Source organism: Serinus canaria, chromosome 5 (assembly GCF_022539315.1).
Source record: "Serinus canaria isolate serCan28SL12 chromosome 5, serCan2020, whole genome shotgun sequence".
NCBI lineage: Eukaryota > Metazoa > Chordata > Aves > Passeriformes > Fringillidae > Serinus > Serinus canaria.
In genome coordinates, this window is record NC_066319.1 from 38,670,348 (window position 1) to 38,694,299 (window position 23,952).

The 23,952-nt window shown below is 39.3% G+C and overlaps 1 long non-coding RNA gene across 1 annotated transcript; it reads right to left on the reverse strand.

Moving 5' to 3' along the window:
* Positions 1 to 1,671: 1,671 nt before the first annotated feature.
* On the reverse strand, positions 1,672 to 23,952 carry LOC127059735 (uncharacterized). The gene is made up of 4 exons (XR_007777846.1): positions 23,760 to 23,952; positions 23,063 to 23,144; positions 6,531 to 6,689; positions 1,672 to 2,918 (listed from the first exon to the last, which is right to left on the reverse strand). It is a non-coding gene; the product is annotated as an uncharacterized LOC127059735 (long non-coding RNA).

Genomic DNA, 23,952 nt, shown 5'->3' on the forward strand with positions numbered 1-23,952 from the left:
AGTTCCTGGCACTTCACAAGGATCAGAACAGAGTGAGAACATTAGGAGAGAGTTTGCTTTCTAATATTTTAGGTCTGACTCATCCAGACTTGACATTTACAGCCTTATAAAAATATGAACATCTTCAAGAGTAATTAAAAGAGAACCAGCCTAAAAGAGCTATTTATATCAAAGAGAAAAGAAATAACTTTGTGTTGACTGTCTAAAAAAGCGTGACAAGGCCTAATTACATTTATTCAAAATCTAGCCCAAATAAAATGTCAAGATGACGGCTCTCTTTCAAGTTTAGAGCTGTATAAGGAACATACAGGGAAACAGACTGTAATAGATAGAACCAAATCCAAGACTGCATTAAATTAAAGGCTGTTACAAAAAAAAAGCAAACCATTTTCCTAAAAGTAACATCATGACAAATCAGAGGAAAATAAACATCATCATCTCCTTGCCTTTAAGAGGATACAAATTCAGTGTCACTGACTAAAGAGGAGTACAGGGACTGAGGAGTGAGGCATGAGGCAGTGGGGAGAATTTCTTAGACATTATTAACCTTCCAAAACAGCATGGGTTTAAATGGCAGCAGAAGCACATTAATCTAGGTTCTTAGTCAAATTCAGCTGCTCAGGTTCATTCTGAAGATCCCCTGCAGAACCTAGCTCAAGCTGTTAACTGAAGTAAAAAGCCAAATTTCTGCCTCTTCCCTGAAGAAAAGATATATTGCCCAAATGATTTCCACTACTGGAGCAAAGGAGAACAAGGGCAAATGAATGAAAAGAGTGTATCTGAAAGTGTTCAGAACAGAAATCCTGACTGAAGAAAGAGTGATAGCTATAGAAAAAAAAAAAAGAGGAAATTAAGAACTCCTCTCAGGTCTCTCTTACATCTACCTTCTCCTTGCCTATTGTCCTACCAGCTAATTTCATCTTTGAATCAATTGCTGCCTGTTTATTTTTCTCTCCCCTCCCTTCTCCATTGGCAACTGGGCTTAATTTCACAGTTCATAACTCTGGCAGTCTCCAAACTCTTTGTGGTTTGCCCTCTAGAGGCTCCCGACCATTTTATGTACCACAAATGAGCACAGCACCTCCTCAGGGATTAATCCTGCCATCCCTTAGCTGAGAACTCTCCCCATAGAAGAAACCATATAGCCTGTTTATCCAGAGAAAGATTACAAAGCCAACAAAAATTACTCCAGTGTCATCATTAGACATGCTCTAATTAGGACTGAAAGAAGTAAATCAAAAGTCATTACTATAAAGCTGCTTCTTTCTACATGCTCCAGATGAGTCATCAAAAACATACAAGCATGTTGAATACCAGTGTTCAGAGAGCATCTCTGCAACATCAGATAGCACAGGGAAGTTTTATTAAAACAAGGAACTTGAGATCTCTGTCCAATTCTAATTACAAGCTCACACTTAGTTCGGTAACTGCCAGATGTCAAGTCAGAGCTGCCAAAGTGAAGCAGAACAGATGGCACAGACCCATTTAAGGCTCTGAGTTTTGAGAATGGGTTTGGGGGATTGCATAGAGGGATTTTTCTTGTGCCAAATAAAGTGATAGGGGTTTTTCAGCTTCTATAGAAAAAAATAATTTCAGGACAAATAAAAGACAGTCCAAAGTCTCGAGCAAAATTAGCAGATACTTAAACTCCAATATTTTTTTTTCTAGTGGGAATTTTTATAATAAATCCTCCTTTCTAAATAATTTGTTGGTTTTAGTATACAAAAATTTGTAAAACCTCAAGTCATTCCATAAAATCTCTTCATTCCTACAAAAAGAAAAAACATAATGAAGTGCATTAATACTGTAAATGAATCTTAGCTCTGAGTGCAGTAGAGAAATGACAGACTGAAAACTAAATAAGTTAAATAAACAAAAATAATTTTATTTTCCCTGTGCCCGTGGTAACATTCACACAGAACTCTCTACACCTGGTTTTCTATTAGAAAGTTAAAGGACTTTCATCATAGGCAAAGTGGCAAAATAGAACTGTTTACCACTGAATCAAGTCCAAAGGAGAAGAAATTTTAGCTATTTGCACGCTGAAATCACCAAACTCTTCTTTGCTTAGAAACAAAATCCAGAGTGACACTGAGGATCTGCTTCTTGGGTTCTAGTGGGAGCTGCAGATGGCCAACACCTCTTCAGGCTGTGTTGTAGGTGACTGTTGAAGAGCTCTTTCTGCTCTAATTCAGAAGTGACAAGACTTAAGGATGCCTTTCGACACGAGAACAGCCTCAGTCCAAGAAACTGCTGCACTGAGTTTGCACGGCAGGGTTCAGGTGGGGGGTGAGAAGGCAAGAGGTGGCTTCCATGAGAAGCTGCTAGAAGCTTCCTCCATGCCCAACTGAGCCAATTCCAGCAGGCTCCAAAAGAGAACCTCCCCTGGCCAAGGTCAAGGCCAATCAGCAAAGGCAGTAGACCCTCTGTGATAACTTATTTAGGAAGGAAAAAAAGTTATTGTGCAGAAGTAATTGCGGCCAGAGAAAAGAATATGTGAGAGAAGCAACTCTGCAGACACCAAAGTCAGTGGAGATGGAGCACATGGAGCTGGAGCAGAGATTCCCCTGCAGGCTGTGGTGAAGAGCACGGGGAGGCAAACTTCCAGGCTGTCCCCCTTGGAGACCTGTGAGGGGCAGAGATCCACCTGCAGGCTGTGGAAGAGGGCCATGCTGAAGCAGATGGATGTCACAAGAAGGCTGTGTCCCTGTGGGAAGCCCACACTGGAGGAGGCTCCTGGCAGGACCTTTGGATCCTTGGCAGAAGGAGCCCAGGCTGGAACAGGTTCACTGGTAGGACTTGTTGAAGCAGTTTGTGAGGAACTGTAGCCCATGGGAAGGACTCATACTTGAGAAGTTTGTGGAGGACTGTGTCCCATGGAATTGACCCATTTTTGAGCAGGGGAAGGACTTCTTTCCCTGAGGAGGAAGAAGCAGCAGAAAAAAACTGTGATTAACTGACCACAACCCCCATTCTCCTCCCCCTGTACCACTGAAGGAGAAGAGGGGGAAAGAAATAGAGAATCAGGAAAAAAAGCCCGGAAGAAGGGAGAAATGAGAGAAAAGTGGGTTTAAGATTAGTTTTACTTCTCCTACTCTGATTTTGATTGGTAACAAATTCATTTCCTCAAGCTCAGCATGATTTGCTCATGACAATTCATGATCTTTCTCTGCCCTTATCTCAATTCATTATATTTTCTCTTCCCTATCCAGTTTAGGAGGGAAGAGAGAGAGTGGCTTTGCTGGGTGCCTGGCATTCAGCTGGGGTCCTACCTGCAGTGTGAGAGTAGGAGGCCAATTGTGTGCCACTGTAGTGCTGGTCTAGACAGGGTCTGCTCAAAACATAGCAGCCAACAAGATCACACCATTTCCCCTAAAAAGGCTGAGCTCCTTCTGTTTGAAACTTGCTTCCCTTGAGACCCTTTTTATCTCTTCAAGTCAGTATCACTGCTATGCTGCAGTGCTCAACCCCTCAGCCATCCTCCCAGGACAATGTTTGAACATGGCTGTTTGCCCTAATGAGTCTGTGCAACATCAAGTGCTCCATGTTGCAAACTGCACAGCAAGGCAGGGGCAGATGACAAGAAACACACTCCTAAATGTATTGGAAGAGCAGGTCAGTAAGCTCATACATGCTGGGAAAGAATTTGGAGGAAGGATGCACTAATGTACTGAAAATAAAACCCTAGGCATAGTTTTCTTCTGCTCAGCTTTCAATGTTTTACTTTGAAACCTGGCTGCCTATTACTACATTTTGCAACAATTAAATCCCTCTGTATAATCCAGTGCAATTCAGAGAACAACAAGCCGTAGAAAGGAAATCCATCTTCTCAAGAGGGATTTTAATCCCTTCTTGCAAAGAAGGTATTTATGCACCACTCACATTCTGGGCAAATTTTTCATTCTGCACTTACATTCACTCATTCTCCAACAGAACAATTAAAAGCTTCAAACATCCCTACCATTTTTATTCCCCAACCTCAGTCTAATTGTGAGAGAAGGGAACAAGTTCCAGACTGGCTCAAAGCACAAAAGAATGTGTAGGAGTAAAAGAAAGAAGTGGATAATTATGCAATAGAAATACAAACAGAGAAATTATTATAATCATTATTATTGTCTTTACAGGGAAATAAGGCAGTGAGCCAGGCTGAGGAGCTTCTCAAGCAATCAGCCTCCACTCATGGTTCTCTGCTGCAATTGGTGAAACAGATTTAGGACCAGAGACTTAGGTTCACTAATTTATATCCTCTTCATTATTATTTTAGACCTTAGAGAACTTAGCCCTAAAATGGAAAAGTTTTCTTGTAAAAATGGGGATAGGGAAATCAGGGATGGTGACTGATGATATATCAAAATTTTGAAACATAGAGATAAACAATGAAAATACAACCTCTGGGGGGAAAAGAGGGAGGTGGAAGAATAGGGGAATAAATGAGCTAAATTAGAAAGCTCTAAATTGAGATCTTTTTCCAAAGTACCTGACTTGTCTGGCATTTTATTTACTAAACTATCAGGCTACACAGGCTATCACACACTTATCAGCCATGTATATCTCAATAACACTGTCCTTTCTTGCTGAGATTTTCAAACAACCCTTTAAATTTTCCTTTCCCCTTTGATGGCTGAAAGAGATTATTTTTAAACAAGTGAAGCAGCTCAAAAATATATTTATCTCTTCCTATTGAAGGAAGGGTGAAGAGCATCCAGCAGACTGTTCCCTTAGAGCTCACAGGATCCATTCATAACTCCTGTGTGTAAACTGAGTTCCTCTCAAAGTGGTGCATTACACACTGCTCTCATTCTCAGAGCATCTGTCTAAGGTCTCAGCCTAGTCCTACACTGAATCTCACAGGAGTCAGCTCGAACATCTCATCTGCCTTAACCATTAAAATGTTATCAGTAAATACCCAAAAAACCTATTTTATTCTTAAAAACTCTCAGATCTACAGGACACTTGTATATAATCAGGTTCTACTTCAGCAAAAGATTTTAAAAAGTGTCTCCAGTCAATTAATGTAATTTTGCAATAACTATTCAGGATGAAATTTCTGTTTGCAGAAGATTTTTTTTCGTAAATAAAATACATGATGAGGTCACTGGTAGTTTTTCCCCAGTTTTTGCACTGATCAGCTGTCTTAGCATGAAGAGACTGAAGATATTCCTGATCCAGAAATATTAATCCCTGCACATGAATAATTTCATCTGAGGTAACAGTTCTCTATTTCTTTAGTCACTTTTACATTGTAGTGTTTATAAATGCATAGCCAAAAACCAGAAGCAACTAGATCCATACATGGGAAAGGCAGTAAATAACTTAAGATTTTACAGCTTCTAAAGCTGTCAGAGTTTCTCCAAAGCAAATGTTCACTGAAGGCCAGGATGAATACAGCAAGATAATGCAGGGTTGTTTAACAAAATCTGCCATTTGTTTTCCTGGTCTCTCACCCATTGATGCTTCTGCTGCAAGAATAGTGAAACCATTTAACACAAAAAATCCAGTTTGCCTCCAAAAAAAGATTACATATCGGTTTGTCGTGTTATATGACTCCAATAACTGAATTTCATGGTGCTTTTTCTGTGAAATTACATTTTTTCATGACATCAGTAGTCAATTATTCTAATTTTGTCCAAAATATGGTAGGAATGATTCTATGACAGAAAAAAATCACACAGAAGTGAAAGTATTTTAAAGATGTATAAAAACCCTTGAAGAGTAATCATTAAGAAATATGAGGCACTTTGATTTTCCAAACTCTAATGAACTTGAAATTAACATTTTCCCTTGAAACTCTATCTAACATATATATGTCTTCCTGCATTAAGCTGGAGGTTGTTGTTCAGTTTAAATAATGACACAGAGGCACTTTCTGCTGAAAACAAAATGTGACCTTTTTCAGTTTTACTGATTGCCTTTGAAGAGAAATAAAATGTCACTGCGTCTCATGAAATTTGCTGGTAACTCATGTGAATCAGAAACATATTTCTTTTTCTCAGTGGGAGACTGAGGTCTATGCAACCTGTGGTAGAAAAGGAAAAAGTCCTTTGTTTTAGTTATAAAACAAGGTTGTTTGGTTGCTGCATGAAAAAAAAAGAAGTCAGGAACTGGTTTTGAGTGCCTTTAAAAAACACCAAAAAAATTAACGCCTCTCAAAACACCCAACAAAAACCCCAGAAAACAACTTTACATATTTCAACCAGCTACTACAAGCTACAGACTCCTTAATGCAGGGATATGTTCTACCCCATATCTGCCCAAGATTTAGCTTGTCATTCCAGTGTCTCCTGTTGAGGACTGACTTTGACTCCTGCTTGTTAAAGCCTAGCAGGGAGCAGGCAGGAGCACAGCAGAAAACAGCATCTCCAAACTAGTTTTAAGCAGGAAACTGAAATAGATTCATATATTGTAAAGCACATTTCATAAACAAATGCTTTGTTGTGTTTGCAATGAAAATTTCTGATGCTGTATTTTTAATGTAGATTCTACTCTATGAAAAGATTCACACCAAACAAATAAGAAATGTCAGTAGTTACCATCAGGTGACTCTTCCTGGATCTTCTTGCTTCATTATTTCCACTAGGTACTCCAAGAAACAGAAGGTCAAGGTATCAGTGGCCTCCTGCAACACCCAGATGGAATCAAAGGAAAAAAGCAGAACCATGATCTTGAAGGATGATCCATAAAGGCTGAAACTGATAAAAAACCACATTTATCTCCAAGATAAACCACATTTATCTCCATTTTTCTTTCCTGAAAGAAAACTTTTTCTTCAACTGTCTTATCTAATTACAGGGAAATTGTAAAACTACAGCATTCAGTTTACTAAAAGTTTTCATCCCGATTCCATTTTTCAAAGCTGAAAATTTTCTCTTTCTATGTTGGGTGGTTTTTTTACCAGCAAAAAGTGGAGTATATTCTATTTTGTTGGGTGGAGTGTATTCAGCAGGTCCATTCTACTACATTGACATTACTGTCAAAGTTTAAAAATTTTTTCGTTAAAAAATATGGCAAAAGAAAGAGGAAATGTGATTATTCTGGATTTTTTTATATTCAATTAAGTAAGGAAGAAAAAATATCAGAATTAATTTAAAATTACATACAAAGCCTTTTTTTTTTTCCCTCACATGGAGCTTCAGAGAGGAAGACAGAGCTAAACCAGCTCTGTTTAGCAAATAGGGTCAGCTCTGAACAGAAGGTTTAGATCCCCTCTCTGGAGTATGCTGAACAAATATTTCTCTCTATCACCTATGATCCAACAGACACAGTCTTCCTTGGTGATGTTTCTGTTTTAAATTTTCCAGCTAGAGGGTGCCCAAAGAGATAGATTTGTTTTTCAACTCTTATTCTTCAGCAATCTTTTTGTTACTCTGCTGTTCTGCATCAACACAGTAGCACACGAAAAGCCCAGGAGAAATCCAGCCTTGCCCTAAAACAGCTCATGTGCCTAATGGCAGGGCACACACACATCATGCAGAGATGGCCACCAGAGCCATCAGCAGTCCCTTTTGCAGCACACTACATTTGGTTACAGGCTTGTCTAGCTCAGCTTGAAAGCACAGAGTCCCCAAGTGCAGAAACAGGATGCTCTCCCTAAGGCTTTACTGTGAAGTCCCATTGCTGCGTGTGGATTTGGCCATGGGAAAAGTACAAGAGCCATGGTGAGCCCATATCTGAAACCTAATTCCTTGCACCTCACTTTGCATAAGCTCCACTGACTGTTTGACATGATAAATGTGATGTGTTAAACATTTCTTAAAGGTTTGTAGGACCAAGGACACTGAACTACAACTGCAGGACTAATCCTCTGACACTCAGCCCCTCTTGTATGAGGGTTTATTTAAAAATTTCATTGTTGCCAGGCAAAATGAAAGGGTTTTACCAATCCTTTATTTCTGATTTTTTTCAGAGTTTTGTATTAAATGATAAGTGCAGTTTCTACCATAAAAACATGTGTACCATGCTTTTTTATAAGTAAAATAATATTTTCCAATGTAAACTCTATGTGTTCTACAAGGCAGGCAATGGGCACACCAGCAAACTAATCTTGACAGATTATGATCCAGAGCACTCCTGACCACAACCTACACTTACAGATTTGTGAGTCTTTCTGGAGACTGAGCAATAAAATAACTGGCATAAATCTTAAACTGATGGTTTACCTACAGTAACTCTAGATCTCCAAACAAGCTCCAAATGAGCTAGTTTGGTCAGTATCAGATCCAGCCTAAGTATCTTGAAGTAGAGTAAATTAGTCCCCAGGAGCTTTGTGCTTCCACTTAGCATGAGCTTTAGTGCATAGATTTACCTCTAGTTTAACTCCTGTGCTTACAGTTTGTGCCTGATTTGGCTGGTTGGTTTTTTTGGGTTTTTTTTTTTTTTAGGTGTAGGTTTTGTCTTTCTTTAAGATCACAGCCAAAATAGCAAACAAAAGAGGTTTTAAACCCATCAGACATTTCACCACTGCTGAAGGTCACATTACCAATGAGTCAGAGATAGGAATAAACAGTGTAATATTATGGGTGGTCACGTTACTCTTCTATTGACTTTGATTTGGTTGCAAGAATGATCTATGAAACTGTTAGGAGCTGCATACATTAACCAAACTATCCCATTCAGCTTTCACAGTGCTAACTAGTTATCACTAGTGGACAACACAGTTAATGAACAAATCATGATTAGGTATCAATATGTCACCAGACAATATTAATTCAGCCCAATCACTTGTTCCTAAGCAGTTTATTTCAGAAGCAACAGAACTGGAAATACATTGGCTGGTGTCATTGTGTTCACATTATTATTCAGATAAATATCTGTGCAAATATTCTATTTTTCCTGTTAGTCTATCAAATCATTCAGTATCAAAAGCTTTTATCATTTTATAAATTATATTTTTATTATAATATTTGCTTTTATAGTGGAAATGCTTTTCTTTTTTATAATTTAGAAGACTCATCTCTAAACATCTGCAATGAGAAAAATAATGCAACTAAATTAGTAGCAGCTGTAACCCTCAGCATAGCAAAGATTATTTTAGCATATCTGTCAGAATTTCAACCCCCTTTTATCTAATTGTTTGTTCTTCTTGCACTAGTCCCTTCAGCATAACAATTAAGTACTGCATTCTCCTAGGCAGTCTGCTGAAGAGTTGATTGTGCTCAATGCTTTAGTTGGGAAAGAAAAGAAGGGGATAAACCTTGAGAAATGTGTTTGTTTCAGTTATTCACAGAGGAGAACACTAGAATACAGTAAGGATCACTTGTCTTCAATAACAATGCCCTTTTAGACAGTGGTATGAATCACTGCATGAATATCAAAAATAAGCACCCTTCAGCTGCACCCCACCTCTCCTTTTTTATTTCCTAAACTGCAACTAATCATTTGGGATCAGATCATCCCTTGTTTTAAGGTAGTATCTTGAATTACAGACACATGTACATAATATTTTGAATGTACCCTACCATCTTAACACTTCCTCAAAGACATTCCTGGCTTCAATTTTAATATGAGGCATGATCCACTGTTTAGCCTACACACATACCCACTGCATCCCTTTCTAAAATAAGTGAAAATTCTACTGGAAAAAAGTAGTTTTCTACTACAATGTGTGGTTAGAACAACAGACCCAGAGATGAAAGGCTTCTTAGAACCAGACCTGCAAATAAAAGAGGCCCTTTTTACTCTTACAGCTAGTGGACATTGTATTAGCTTGTAAGATCTTAAATCACAAGAATCCATAATTTTTGCTTCAGAATTCTCAGTTCATATGCTTAATACTACTGCCTGAGCCTTCACTGACTGCAGTCAGTCATCATCACAAAGGAAGCAGATGCTATAGGACTCACACCACAAACTGGGACAAGATTTTTCGCCTTTGCTTACAGTGCCTGTGCACTGTGCTGTGGAATTACACTTTAATAAATGCTTTATCTGCTACTCTGTCTCCTTTCCAACAAAATCAATTAAATGAGTAAGTATACAAGCCAAAGAAATGGAAAAATCAGATTAATTCTATCCCCAACATTAAAAATTGCCAGACTGGTCCATACTACCTTTCATTTAGAAAGTATAAAGGGAAAATGAAATGCATGTTTGAAACTATCTGTTCTAAGTTGTGCTTTACAGGCGTATCTGTAACAGCTTTATAATTCTACTGTCTGTAAATTAAGTTCCTTCATGGCATATTTTCCAAACCAGCAATTTTGCATCAACATTTATTGAATTAGTAAATGCTGGATCCATCCACACTCTCAGAATCAGGTATTGTGCTTCCACGAGCAAGCAGCAGAAAGCAGTTCCCTGGAATACTCACCAGCTACAGGCAGTAGCCTTCAGTCACTCTGCTTTAGACTCAAAGTCCTCAGTTTACATCCCCTTCAGCATTTTCCCTGGCTCCAGAGTTCACAAGCACCACTCAGGTAGAGGGTGTGCTCACTCCTGAGCTAGAAGTCTGAATCCTCTCAGCTCTGCAGCCTGGCCCACCTGAGCCTTGCTGCTCCAGCTCTTTGCTGATTCTCACCTTCTGCCCTGCACCAGCCAGCACAGAGGGAACAAGACTGTCACACACCTGTCTCTGCTATTTAACACAGCCACCTTCATCTTGGCTTAGCACCTATTTAAGCATGGAAAATGTGAGACAAAACCAGTGAGATCTTATTTAACTTTGACATCAAACAGAAAATACTTCTACAAAAACAAGCATGTAGGATTTAAAATGTATGTTGAACCAACTGAGAATGAAACAATCCCAAGACAGGGACACAGCAAAGGAGGTAACAAATGAGAAAAACAGAATCACAGAGAGAGTTAACTCTTGAAGAACACCTAAAATCTGTTTCTAGTGAACAATAAATACATATATACATGCATGTGTGCATGTGAATGTATTAAATGTATATTATAGATATGTATACATATCAATATATATATGTCTATATAATTGTGTGTGTGTGTGTATGTATATATATAAATACAGGAGGGCAACCCTTGCTCTAGAGGCATCAAGGGCAGCACCACCTGTTGATCAAAAGGAAGGGATTGTCCTGCTCTGCTCAGCACATCCTCATCTCAAGTCCTGTGAGCAGTTTTGGGCACCACAATATAAGAAGGATACAAAGCTATCAGAGAGCGTCCAAAGGATGGCCATGAGGATGGTGAAGGGCCTTTTTATTTGAATAAGAATTACAAAAAGGGATGGACAAGAGCAAGATTTTAACTTCTGAATGTCTAGTTTTGATTTTCTAGTTTGCTCCTCAAACCTGTCAGCAAGAGCTGCAGTGATAAATCACAATGGGGAGGGATGGTACTCACTCTGTGAATGTATTCCTTTTCAAGACTCTATGACCACATCTGGTCAAGAGGACAGACACACTGAAAGCAGCTCTTCATCTGCTCCTGCTTTTCATATTGCTTTTATACTGACAGGAAAGGTAGAAAAATTATCAGGAGCCCTCCTTTTGAAGACTGCTATGTTAGCCAATGGAGATATGTACAAAGTTTCTATTCCCTCTGCCCAGCTGGGGACACAGCCAGCACACCTGTGTGCCAGAAAGGTCATAAGCAGCTGTATCTGCTAACACACCCTGAACTGCTGTACAAAAACCAAGCCAGCCCAAGGACTAGTGAATTCAGAACAGTTTGATGGTACACTTCACAAGGTTGCTGTGTAAGAGCACTGGGGCGTGTTTATGGTTTTCACCTCTGTCATCAAACAGAAATTGTACTGAATCAAACGCCCAAAGATTTAGCTTCATCTAGGCTTCAAGTGAACTAACACAGGTACAGTGAGACTTTATTGTTTTTGAATAGGAACACTGGCACAGGAAATCAAAGGTGATTTTAAATAAACTTTGAATTAACTTATTTACTCCAAATTAATTTATATAAAGGCTCTGTTGCATACAAGCCTTTAGACACATGTTTGATTTCATCTGGACTCTAGTTGCTTTGCTGAAACTGTCTTAATCACTAAAACATTTATCATGGGCAAAGAGCAAGGGGAGGGAGCCCAGATTCTCAAGTACACCAGAGGCATATGAGAAAAGGATGTAACAAAAGCAACAGAGCAGCTCACCTTATAACAGGTTACAGGCTACAACTTGTATCATGAAAAAGGGGTCTCTCTACACCAAAAGTTTTGTGCATTCATGGCTTGGCTTGCTCATCCCCTTTACAGCATTGCCATCCTCCTCCCTGAAAGGCACAGAGCCATCAAAATAAGAAGACTCACTCATCCCTAATCATTAACATATTTGACAGGCTTCACATGTTTCACTACAGAAATCAGACTGAATGGATTTTCCTAAGGGTTTCTGCTTAAGTAAAACCAGGAGACCAGAACCAGGCCCTCCTGTTTTTCAGAGAACACATCAGGAAGAATTGAACCACAGATAACACATGAACATCTCTTCTTCCCTGAGTAAAGTGGAGAATAAAGCCACAAACTCATTTTATTTGACTTGCATTGAGCAAATTAGTTTTTGGCATGTTTTATTTGTTGGTGTAGGTTTGAGTTGATTGTTTTATTTAGTACCATGTACATTCTAACAGATACAAAAATAAGCACAACGTTCCCTCCCAAAACCCCAAAAATTCAAGACAGGATATGCGTCCCAATAGCTGGAGTACCTGGCAACTATTTTGTTTCACAAAGAAATCAGATGGGATATTCTGTATTCATGGGGCTTGTACCATCACTGCATGCATGTGCCTACTGCATCTCAGTTGTGTTATGCTACCTTGGCCTCCTGTGACAAAAGAGTCAGCAGCATTATACTTGGTTATTGCATTTCAAAACAGTCTTAGCATGTCAAAAGTCATGTCTCAAGTAGGACAGCCTTGAAATAGCTGGACAAAAAGGACAACAGAAAGGTCAAAAGTCTTTTACAAAACAGTAAAAGTCAATCATTTTTGGGCACAAAGTCGATTGCCCTTGGGCAACGCAAGGGAAACCTAGAAAGAGTGCTTGGTTTGTTATTCCTCTTCATTGAGCTCTGCTACTGCAGGACTGCAGAGTCACATCCAAAAGGAATTCAAATGTATTTTAAAAAGCCCCAAATAACAGAACAATAAAACCACCCACTTCTTATTGACACTAATTTTCAATTATATTTAAAGCTAAAACAAGATAGAAGGAGGCAGGTGAAAAAACCCCCTCCTACTACAGAAGATAACACTGGTCGATTATTTTATTTTCATAGAATCACAGAATCATTTAGGTCGGGAAAACCTTTAAAATTATTTTACCATTAAAATCACTGAAATCATCTGCTAATGTAACAAGTCCACCATTAAACCATGTCCCCAGGGGCCACATCTACATGTCTTTTAAATACCTCAAGGACTGGTGACTCAATCATTTCCCTGGGCAGCAGTTCCAATGCTTGCCAACATTTCTGGGAAGAATTTTTTTCCTAATGTCCAATCTAAACCTCCCCCAGCGCAGCTTGAGGCCATTTCTTCTCTAGCTCTCTTTTCTAACTATTTTCACCTAGTTTGTATTCTCAGCATCATGAATCATAACTCAGATAGCTAATATTGATACCAGTAATTTTGAAAACAGTACAAAAAATTCTTATATCAAGGTTCCTTAAAGAAATTCAGAAACTTCTTATTTTTCCCAAACCCTGAGTCAGATGCAGTAATGTAATAGATGTCAATATTTGTTTCAGTATTACACAGAGATAAACCTCTGTGCTGAAGCTGTGCATTTGACATGCCCTTCAGACCTTTCATTCAAACTAGGCAACAGAAAGATGTAATTATGGTAGGTAATTTTATTTTTAAAAAACCCAGCTAACTTTTATAAGTAGGAGTGTCACAAAGGAAGTTGAAGATCATTAGAAACATGATCCTATTAGAACAACAGCAATACAGATCTCTGTAACTGTGACAAGTGCAAGGTGGAAGTGTGATGACCAGAACATGTGTATTAGTTGTGTTTGAGTATTTGCAGTTACTGCAACTTCCAGAACCCATATCTTTTAAAAAATGGCGTTCTCTTTCAGCTTCCCTTTTTTTTTAACAAATCTTTGGCTAGAATCAGAAAAAAAAAACATGAAAGAAGAGTTTTCAATAAGTTTCATATCCTGTCCCTTGATCACTTTCTGGCTCTGCTGTTCAATTCTGTTTGTTTAATCCTTGGGCACACTGTGTGTGATATATATCGGTCTTGAAAATTCAATTCTTCTCATCAAAGCAAGTAATAACAGCCTAATTGACCTATTATTCCCACCAGATTCTTTGTTCACTGAAGCTGTATATATATTCTGTCATGTCTAAACTTAACATTGCATTTATGTTTTATTGCAGTTTGTTGTCTAAGTTGATGAAAAAAAAAATTAATTTCTCAGTCAGTAAAAGCCGTGCAGAATTAGAAAAAAAACTTCTCTGTGATTTGCAATACAACTTCTTTAATAACTGTGGAGTAGCGACAAAATCTAGGATTTATGCTTTGTTTACAATCTTTATCTCTTGTCTAATGAGTCAGGACTCATTAAACATTAACCCATTCATTAAATGACATCTTTACTTCAAAATTATTTTTTCTCCCAGAAAAATAAACAAACAAAACCAAAACAACCTGTCTAGATATTGCTGTGATTAGCCAGACATTAATATATGACAAGGAAATGGCTGAACAGTTTTCCTCCACATGGTTTAAACAGAAACCCTCCAACTCATCAGAGAGGAGGATGTTGTAAACACCAGGCTAAAATTCAGAGCATACAAGACAGAGCTCACTTTGCTCACACAGGAGCAACCAAACATATCTATACAAGGAATAGAGCCTTGGAGATCTTAGGATTTCCCCTCCCAGAAAGCCATCTCCATCTTTTAGTCACTTAGGCTTGGCTTTGCACATGGGGAAACAAAGGTGTAAACAATTTTTATTGATCCAGACACCTACAATACAACCAGCACTGCTAGCAGCTTGTGACTTAGCACATCTCCTGAGTCACAGCTCAATGTCCCAGAAGTGTAGATACAACACAAGTAATGAAAAATATTTATTCTGCAAAAGTCAGTGGCAGGAAGAGTTCTGGTATTTCTGTGCCATCCAGGCATCCCTTCAGCACCAAGGCTACCCAGGGGGTCAGACAGACTTGCCTTCATCTTAGAATGCTCCCTTAGAGCATCATAGAGAGCAGTCAGTAAGACAAAGACACAAGTCTTGGGAGGCCTGGTACTGTACCAAATCCCAGACAGTGCCATTCATCCCCAGCTACAGGTGCCAAAGAGTCTTTGTCAAAGCATGAAGCCAAAGGTTTTGCCAGAAATTTACTTGAGACAGGACAGTTTTCTCTAAACTGGTGATGGAGGTAACTTTGTTCAGGAGAGCTCCATGACAGGCTGTGCAGTGACTTGTTTCAAGGACAAATGTACCCAAAAAAATCAACATTCTGGCTATGGGGCAATGAGGCTCAGAATGGGACATTCTCCCAAGCCTGTGTCCCAACAAAAGTTCACTTCCTTTCAGTTGAAGAGCAGTTTTCACAGAGTATGTGTTATAGAAATAAAGTCTGCCTGTTCATCCCCACTATGCTGCCTACTCTCTCTGGCAGTTTGCCTGTCACTGAGAGTTTTTTGTTTCCTCTCTGCTGACAGAAAAAAAAATCTTCCCTATTACTTCATCTGTCTCAGCAGGCCTCTGGCATCTCTGGTCTTGTCTCCTTTCTCTCAGCCTTGGAAAACCATATCATACCTCCAGCTACGTGGCATTTGAGAGGTTGATGGATCATTTCTCGTCTTGATCATCAGAATATTGTATTTTATCCAACCAAACTGGAAAATTTCTTTGAACACCAGAGCTTGCCAGCATCTGCAAGAAGAACTATCTAGTTTACACTCTCAAACAGTCAGATGGGATAATCTGAACCTACTCTCTTAAACTCCACATTAATGTCTGTAGTCACAGCTTTGTGTGTAGCCAAAGCTTTAAGGAATACATGGCCAAGACAAGTTTGATGGTGCTATCAGGAATGACACAGACAGGCAAACAAATAATTAATTGCATGCAGATCAATTAATACTAGAGGACATACCCCTGGCCTGTGTCTTCAGTCAGTAAAGTGAAGAAAGTGCCTACCCACAAAATCCAAGCGAATGAATGCAACAGATTAGGCATCTGTGGCAGGCTAGGACCAGGAATAGCAAGGAAAAAAAATTGTACATGAGACTCCCAAGCAAATAAGCACAGCTGAGGTCAGCTGCTATGAGTCACTGAAATGTTCCTCCCCTGACATTCTGGAGAAGATAGACAGCTTCCATGATGGGAAAGCAAAAGCACCTTGGTCTTCAATAGCTAGGGCCAACTCAATTACTTTATGAGTCCAAGAATCTGTTTCATTTACACACCCAGAGGCCCCTGTTCAATAAATGCTGCTTTGCAGTGAGTGCCCAGCACACCAAATGCTCACAGTGTTAGTGTCTCCTTGAGGGAGATGGGCAATTTTCCTATCTGGAGTTTCCTTATTGGTGGAGCATGCGATATTAAAAAGGAGAAGGTGGGTGGACTTGTTCTGATGAATTGAACTAATTTCCGGTTTAATTAAAATACATTATGTACTACATATTTTATTGCAGCCCTACAGAATGACATGCCCTCAACAAACACATTTCTATTATAAGATTTCCTTCAATTAGAGCCAGCACAGAGAGCTTCTGAACGCAGTGTACGGCCAGACAGGGCTCGCTGGGAGGAAGAGAGGGAGAAAGCCAGCAGGAAAGGCACTGTGCCTGGCACACCATGGGTGATCCAGTGGGCCTCTGGCTTCAGGAAGAAAACCAAACAATGGCTGGTTGTTCACTGTAGGACTGACTTACAGCAGAAGCCAGTGCCATGCTGCTCTGGTCCCTGTGCCAGCCTGCTGGCAGCCTTGTGGGGAGCATGGACGAGACATTAGGGTGCTGGCTGCCTCCTGACTACCAGAGAATCTGAACCTGAAATCATGAACTCACCCATGGGCCTTGCCTGTATTTTGAGCACCAGCAATGCCAAGATAAAATAGTCACTACAGACTTGTGCTAAAACTGTACCAATTCCTCATCATCAGATTTTAAACCCTTCACTGTTCCACCTCCCCTCAAAAAGCAGATGTCCAGTTTCACTGCAAGATGGTTTCACATTTATGATTTCTGATACAGCACAAATTCACTGAATTCATGGTTCTGTTCTACCATCCAAATTAGCAACATTAGCATCCTCACCACATTACGATGTCTGAATTTTGGAGAACTGCTTCCCTCTGACAACTGTCTGTCCTCTGGGGATCTTTTTTATTGTTTTTGAACTGGTTGGATGAAGGCAAGAAAACAAGACTTGAAAAGAAAACCATGGTGATTGTACAGATCACTAGAACTGGAAAGCAGGAAGGAAGTGAACATCATTGCTCCCAGCATTGAAACATGGGAACAAATGCTCTCTCTGTGTAATTGCAGAGCAGTGACAGGCACACAGGTAACAGACCAGGTGGTCTGAGCAACGTGGGAGGGCAAATGAAGACCTGCCAAAGCACCATGCCATGTAAGCATGCAATTATAAATCACAAGGTGGAGTTTACTGCTACTTCCAAGCAACACAGTATGGCATCACTAATGAGTGAATTTCCTAGAGAAGGTATGACCTTTTATGTTCAAAAATATTCAGCAGAGGATAAGTTCTACTGTGTAGCAAAGCCCTTAGACTAGAGGCAGCATGCCAAAGCCAAAGAACTCTGGATTCTACAATCTTTTGACATTGAACAAATATTCTTTTCTAAATTTAGAGATGTTAAAGTATCTTCTATATACCATAACATGACAGCTGTGCAGGCGGAAAGATGAGTCACAGAAATATTATTTCAACATTTTGGGTCCTCATGTAAGTACTACAAGCTTGACCAAGTATGCCTCACATATTGTAATCATGTAGGCAGGTTTTCAGCTGAAATGCTACCCAGTTCTACTGGATACTTTCTTCCCACAGAGCTGCAAATTACTATATAAGCAGGAGACAGGGAAGAATCAGTACTCTGTATACTTGAGTGCCTGTGTGGGGGAGCACAGAACTGTTTCTGCTTTCACAAAATATTTGGATTTTATTTCCTTTCAAGATGCATTCTGTGAGATTTCAGAATCTGAGTGTAATTACCGACGTGATGCAGCCATCTGAAATTTAAGAACAATAAAATTTGGAAGAGTTGATGCCAATCTTTCTATCAGTGAAGCTGTTAAAGAAGCAGTAATTAATACCATGTTGGCCCATCTAAATCAGAAGAGCACAACCTGCAAGAAGAGCAAAACTTTTACTTCCTGCCCTTAAATCAGCCCTTGCAGTGCTTATCGTTTAAAGGCAGACTGCCCAGAGCAGAGGACCAGCAGAGTGACTGCTGAGACAACAGGCACAGATGTAAGAACAGTATGCAAATTTGCACAAAGACCTCTTCTCAGCAGTGGCACAAGCTCAATTCAGCTGTCCATTACGTAGCTGAGCAGATCATATTGGATACTTGTTATTGCATAATGGAAGGTGCAAGAGAAAATAACTCTGAGACACAGAAAGCATCAGATCTGAATGGTAATCCAGAAGGTGGGTGGGTTGCAAACCAGAGCTCTGCACTAGCAGCAGAATATAACATTTTCTGCTCTTTTTTTTCTCTTTTTTTTTAACTTCCATACCCTTAACTGTTTACTTCAGCTTGCATTTCTGACCCAACCCTTAAGCTTGCAAAAAGTAAACTGGCAGGAAGGCAAAAAAGGAAAGTCAAATTTAGCTAAACATTTCCGTTCTGAAGTTTTGCTTTACATTATGTCTTTCATACACAGACCAGCTATTACATGTAGACTCCCATCAGAGAGAACAGCTCTCTTCTATAAAACCAGAGAAGTTTCCTCCAGTGTCTATCATTGCCAACTACCCCACGATTGCTGCTTTTTGACTGGCACTCAAACCTCTACCTTTCTAATATTCAGTTTTGGTTCTATTTCAATTCAAAGGGCCATAGCTACCCTGCAGACTACCATATGGTGTAGGGATCTGAGCAAGCTTGAAATCATAAAGCCTAAGTATGAGTCTGCGCAGACATGGACACATGATGGTCAGCAGAGGATAATTTATCCCACTTCCAAGAAAAGAAAATTACCCATGGTAAGCCTTGTGTTGCTGCAGCAAGATTTCTACCAGTACCCAAGTTATCTCATTTAAAGCTAGGGTGGGAATCTATAAACAATACTGAAAATTACACAGTCTCCAACTCAGATCCATTTCCTTGGAGGGATTATATATCAACAGCATCTGCTTCCACAGAAAAATAGAAAGGCAGAAGGAACCTTCCATCATTAAGTATTCAAATCCTTAACAATTCTTTGGCATATTCAAGCCAGGTCACTCCAAGAACTCATGAGATCAATTGCAATTTCGCTGTTGAAGTGTTAAACACAAAGCAGCAGTTAAACACTAAAACCACAAGCAGGTTTCACCACTGCTGTCCTCTCGGGGCAGAAATATATTGAAAGCATTTAATGAATCTACTTTGTTTTTGAAGATGGAAGACTCCTTCTAAAGTCTGCTCTCAATGTGATATTTAAACAATAAAAGAACTCTCACCAAACACTTTTGAATCATGCAGCCTTACAAAGCTACAGTCAGTGACTGAGGGAGATAATTTTATGCAACTACACATATCCACATGCACAGATATCTATCTACCACACACAAAAATATATATATTAATAAAATGAAAGAGACTCCAGTTGTATCCATAAAGACCAGTTGCCACAGAAGTCAGTGGCAAATGCTGCAAATGGCACAAACCAACTGCACTGCTCACCAAAGTGAGCAACTAGCTGCATATTGATGCCAGAATTTCCTAGAAAGGTGGTTTCTGTTTCACTTTGGATTTTTAAGGACAAAAACTTATCTTGTCAGTTTGCTAAGATCTTGCAAGTTCTACTGTGCATTAGAAAGGACATGGTTTCAAACACTAATCACCCACATTGCCAACTGCAAGATAATTTTCAAAGTAAGATAGTGTCATCCTCACTAAGGAAAATACCAGTGACTGCAAAGTTCTGGGGACATTAATAATGTAAGGTATTATGCAAGGTACTGTAATAGTTGCATTTTATGTTATTTAGAAGTTCTTCAGAAACTGATTGGGATTTTTAGAAGTGGTTATAGTTTGCTCAAATCTGCTCTCTCCAAATGAAAATAATTATACCACTCACTTTCTTCATAAAATAAGTAAAGGATTAGACCTCTTGAAAAATACTTTAGAGCTTTTCCTGAGTAGAGAAAGTACAATCATTTTGACATTTGTTACTGTCAGTGTAAACTGTTAGAATTAACAGTTAGAACCCCCAACCATTTAATTACATCATAGCTAGAAATATTTGAAAAACAGATCCCTGTTTTTGATATTCTGGTATGGTAAGACAAACATAGGCCTAACAAATGTTGCATTTCCACTGTTTTGATGATTTCATAATCAGATAAGAGTTAACCAAGGAGTTACATCAGCTTGAGTGACTTTTGGAGAGCTAGAGCCAAAAGCCACTGGTGGCTGTAATCATGCAGCAAATTGAAGCTATGTGTTCTTTTGATACTTTTCTACAGCTTCTTCTTCAAGAAGATTAAAAGCATGAAGAAAAACTGTTTTCCTGAACAGGAAATCTTCAGCAGAAAATGTAAGCAGAACTTGGAAACAGTTGAAAAATCACAGCATGGAAAAAAGAGATTCTGCAGAGAAGCAGATTGTAACTGGGCAGCAAGGACCTGCCTAAGCTTGCAAAGAATAGCCAGATTTAGATAAGGCTGTGTGCATCTAAGGATTTGTTGTTTTAATCTTTTTGCTTGCAAAACTCCTGGGGGAAGACAAATCCCATGTTGCTCTGTGCAAGCAGTTCCATGTGACTGTACATGGTGCTTTGTGATAGCTCTGGATTTAGAGCTGTCCTTCTGACCAGTCAAAAGCACATCAAGCACTCGGGAAAATAGGGAGGCAGCCAGAGGAACCCATCAGGCACAAGGGGCAGAATGAGGCCTGATGCTTAGAGGACATTCTCAGAGAAGAGAGAAAAGGTGCTTTCACCTGATCTGCTTTACTGCTTTACTAAAAGACATTCCCAGGAACACCATGGGAAACTTTGTGGGCAGCAAAGGTTAATTAAATTTCTTTTTCCTTTCAGACCATTCCTGATGAGAGTTCCCTTCCACAAAGCAAATCCTTCTTTCCCCCTTAAAAGAAGGATTATATTTGCAGGTTCTATCAACCAGGAGAGCAGGTTTTCTTGCTGTCTGCTCTTCTCCTAGGCAATGGCCTAGGAGAAGAGCAGACAGCAGGTACAGAAAGCTCCAAGAGCATCATTCTTTGCCCCTGCTTTGAAGACACCGATATCAAGATTAAACACAGCAGGACCAGAAATAAAGGCAGTCATTGCACAAGTGGCACTTCCCTTGCACAGCTTCCATCACATAACCCCAAGAGCTCCTTCCTTCATACATAGCCTGCTGCTACAGGTGAAACACAAAATTGTGTAGGATTGGAGACCTAAGGTCTCTTAGTCTTCTTAAATTTGGAGTATTTATCATCACTACCTGGAACTAAACGGCAATGATGTGCAAGGCAACAAAGAACCATTTCCAGTCTTCTCTCTCTTTCTGTCAATCTCAAGTTTGGATTAATAACTTTACAATTACAAGTATCTTGTTACCGGCAAGAGCTGGGGGTCGTCATCATTGCTCGGAATGAGGTGATTTTTAATATCTATTCAAGATCATCACCTCTGGAATATGTGAGAAAGGAATTCAGTCCAGAATTGTACCACAGCTAATGCAATGCAGGCAAATCTAAGGAATGTGATGTTTTATGCAGGCAAATCTAAGGGATGTGATGTCTTACTGCTATACCCATGCAGCTGACTTCCCAGAACTTGGGAAGGGCTAACACAGAGCTAGTAATGACACCAAGAAAAAGACATCTGTAGTCCAAAGGACTAATTAAAGTCTTGTCTCGTTAATAAGAGAATTACATTAATATAGGCATTATACAAAAAAAACACCTAAAGATCAGATATATATTCACAGCATGAATGCTTCTAGTGGATAATTCTGCATACAAAAGGCTAAATATCATTGTATGCTACAAGGAAACAACATCTTGGATTCATGCTGCTGCAGACTCTTGCTGCTATGTGGCCACCACTCTGTCACTTGTGACTTTTACTCTCTCCCATACTCCCTTGAGAGGAGGACAACTAGCAACTGGAATCTGTGCAGTACTGGTCACTGGAACATAATAGTCAGCAAGAGAAAATTCCAGCAGGAGCCACATGCAAAAAGGAGCACTTCATGCTGGGGTGAGGTCAGCATTACTCACAAGCCGCCTCTCCTGCCAGCTGCTGAGCACTGGTTGGTTGGAGAGAATAAAAACAGACCAGCAGCCTAAAGAATGCCTCAGTGGGGAGACAGGAAGGAATACTGGGCACAAAGTGTTTTTCAAATATTTCAAAATGCAGGTCTACTTCCAATAACAGCAGCTGGATTGTGACAAAGAGGTCTCTGCCAGTGCACAACAACATCTAACTTGCATTTTCTGCAAATCCTTTGGGTTTTCTTAAACTAGTCTAACATCAACCTGGATATTCTTCATCTAGAAATATGGAAAACTTAGAAGATGATCAGAATGAAGCTATTTAGATGAACATATACATAAGAAAAAAAACCCAATGGTATTGCCTGAGATCCTTTTTCTTAGACTAGAAAAAAGTATGTAAACCCATATAACAACAGTTTAATCTTAGCCTGGAAGGATAGTGCCCTCTGGTGATAAAAATGCCCTAATATTTGAAAGCATGACCCTTCTAATCAGCTGCATTAGACTACTCAATTGTCAAAGCTTTGATTTTGAAATACATTTAATTAAGAATCTTTCATCTGTAGCAAACATATCTCATTCTGTGTGATTGAAAAAATTAAATTAACATTTTCCTACCTAATACAAATAGCTGCTGACTGATTCTGCTGCTCTGAAATTCTCAGTATTCATTAAGATTCACAAAAACTTTATGGACACAAGAGGTTCATACTTACTGGTTGTGCCTCTTAAGAAGAAACAGAGGTTTGACACTCAGTCATTGAACTGCTCCAGTTCCCTGTAAGTTCATCTAGTCAACTACAGGAAAGAAAATAAGGATGTATTCACATTTTTTCCTGTTTACAAAAAAAATCTATATTCATAATAGGTTCCACTAAATATCTCACTAATTCATTCAGGTACAAGTAAATATGTAAATTTGAGTGGGGAAAAAACACAGCAAATATTCATAAATTGAGAAATCTGTATATTTCTGACCAAATTCAATTGATGCAGCATTCTACTCACCCATGACAAAGGAGTTCAGTGCCAAAAGGAAGAGAACATTAGGGATCTCTGTTTCTTCCTGTAGGGACTCCTGCAGTTACCTGCCATTCCTTATATTGCTACATCTTATTTTCAAATTATAGCAATATTACAAATGGGTGGGTGTGCTAAATGAGACATATTTAATATTTTTGCCAGGTTGCAGGGTTGAAGTTTAGAAGACTCCTGCTTTATCCTGGTTCCCTATTATCCTTTTCTACCAAGATGAGAAGACTTTTGTGGCCAGGTTTGTTTTACTAGCAATCACTATACTTACAAATATGGGTAAACCTTGTGCAATCTTCTTGTAAGGCTGAAGACTAAAACGTTAGAGAAAGAAAGAAAGAACACACACAAGAGGAAAGAAGCTGATTAAATTCTTCTTACCAAGTTGGTATCTTCAGCCTAGAAAGATATTGGAGGGGGAGGCTCCAAGATCCTAGTGCCATAGGAGCATCTGCTAGGAAGGCTAGTAAGAAAAAGGCCATTTGAAGTCTTTATACTAAGAGGCAGCAGCAGTTAAGACAAAATTCTATGAATGCTGATATGAACCTGCCTGTGCCCACAAAGAGGGAAGCTG